Genomic DNA, 2500 nt, shown 5'->3' with positions numbered 1-2500 from the left:
ATCTTCCAATTACAGGTGCAATCAAACCGACAGGCTTCCACGCAGTTTCCGTCTCTCCCAATCCACTGACAAGGTCTGGATCGATCCGATGTTATATTAAAAGATACAGCTTTTCATCCGATGCATTGAGAACGAACCCGAGCCTCATGATTGCTGAGCGAACTGCATAACCTTTCAGCCACGCCTCATCCATCAATAGATACACACGCGCACCCACGCACACATATGCACACACAGAGACATGCATGCACAACGGAAATACACACACACACACACACACACACACACACACACACACACACACACACACACACACACACACACACACACACACACACATATAGACAGGGTGGTCACAAAGTCACGCACCATGGGAGATATCAAGTATGCTTTATTGGCAATGAAGTAGGTAATCCATTACAAATGTTCAAAGTGTTGGCCATGTAGCTCTAAACAAGTGTTTATACGGAATTTGAAATTGCGTTGAACCCCCTCAAATAGCTCTTCATTGCCGTTGACTTGTTCACACGCTTCAACAATTCTTTGAAGAAGATGTCCTTGGTCACAAATCTTTTCAGAATGCACAAGGGATTTAATGTAGTCCCAGAAGAAAAAGTCTATGGGAGTTAAATCTGGTAACCGTAGCGCCCATTCAACTAGCCTGCGACGTCCGAGGCATCTCCCTGGAAAATAGTCATTCAGAAAATCACGAACCTGTAATGAATAATGGGGCGGAGTCCCACCGCGCTGAAACCAGACAGGATGTCCCCTTCCAAGTGAATGCAAATGAAGTATCATCTTGTTGCCAAGCATGTCCAGATACGAATCACCTGTTACAGAGCCCTCAAAATAAAATGGCCCAATTACTTGATTGTGCCAAATCCCACACCACACTTATTACCTTGCCCCCACCTTGCTGATTGTCTGCCTCTGTCCAGTGAGGATTGGTTTGCGAGTAATATCGGTAGTTGTGAAAAGAGATTAAAAAAAGAAGGGAATGTTAGCAATTTCACATATTGCAGGATGGTGCGTGGCTTTGTGGCGACCCTGTATATATATATATATATATATATATATATATAAACAAAAATAAGGGATCAGCAACAGGTTGCTTCACCACATACCGAAGTTCAGAAATAGCAGCTAAAAATGCTGAAACTCCAACAGATAGCCGAAGGGCTTGGTAAAAATTATTAATTATTAATTTATTAATAAATTAATAAATTGATAATCCTTTACCCTTTTAATTGTAATATATATATATATATATATATATATATATATATATATATATATATATATATATATATATATAATGTACTGTTTCGTGATAGTTAATTCAACAAAAAAGTACTCCATCTGGTGAGAGATAAATATATATATATATATATATATATATATATATATAGAGAGAGAGAGAGAGACATATGTCAAATAAAATGAAACGAAGCCAAGGTAGTGTGAAATTTCCAGGATATTTATAAAGAGAAACGTTGTCTTACAGCTGTTTCAGGGATATGAGGGATATCCCCTCATCAGAGACGAAATGAGAGTGAGTTAAATAGAGGGAAATAATAGAGTTCAATATAGGAAGTTATTTATATATATGTATATACATACATACTCTCTCTCTCTCTCTCACACACACACAAATAGAAATTCACACAGTTTCTATTTTTCTCTCTCACACACACTCACACACACACGCACGCACATACATGCATGCAAACATGTATATATATACACATGTATGCATGCATGCATATAACATACATGAATCTGGAATTAAGTGCCAACCGCCCCTTAAACAAATTTCATTCTTCTGGTAGAGACACAAACATATCCAGTGTTACATAAACAACAGTTATACACAAATCAACCCCCACACCCACACATACTGTTATTCATATATATATATATACATATAAACATACACACACACACACATGACACACACAAGTGTGAGTGTGTGTGCACATATATATATATATACGTATATATGTATATGTATATATATTTATGCGCATATACACATTTCTCTCTTTCTCTCTCTGTCTCTGTCTCTGTCTCTGTCTGTCTCTGTCTGTCTGTCTGTCTGTCTCTCTCTCTCTGTCTCTCTCTGTCTCTCTCTCTCTGTCTGTCTCTCTCTCTCTCTCTGTCTCTGTCTCTCTCTCTCTCTACACACACACACGTACGAATGTATTCACACCATCACATGCTTACACAACAAATCTGTCCAAATTATTTTTGCTTCTTGTTTTCCTTCCTTTTCTTTCCATATCTTTCCCCCCACCTCACTCTCTCACTCCCTTTTCCCTGCCTGTTCTTTCTCCACCTCCACTAGTTTTCTCTTCTTCGTCTTCTTTCATTTTCTCACTTCACCCCCACCCCCAATATTTATCTATTGCCATTTCCCCCCCTCTCTCTCTCTCTTCTCTTTTTTTTTTCTATTCATCTTGTGTGTGTTTAGCAAGTTCTTTGTGTCTCACTTTTTCTAATC

Source organism: Octopus bimaculoides, chromosome 13 (assembly GCF_046866305.1).
Source record: "Octopus bimaculoides isolate indiv1 chromosome 13, ASM4686630v1, whole genome shotgun sequence".
In the NCBI taxonomy this organism is placed as follows: domain Eukaryota; kingdom Metazoa; phylum Mollusca; class Cephalopoda; order Octopoda; family Octopodidae; genus Octopus; species Octopus bimaculoides.
This window is presented reverse-complemented; position numbering follows the sequence as displayed.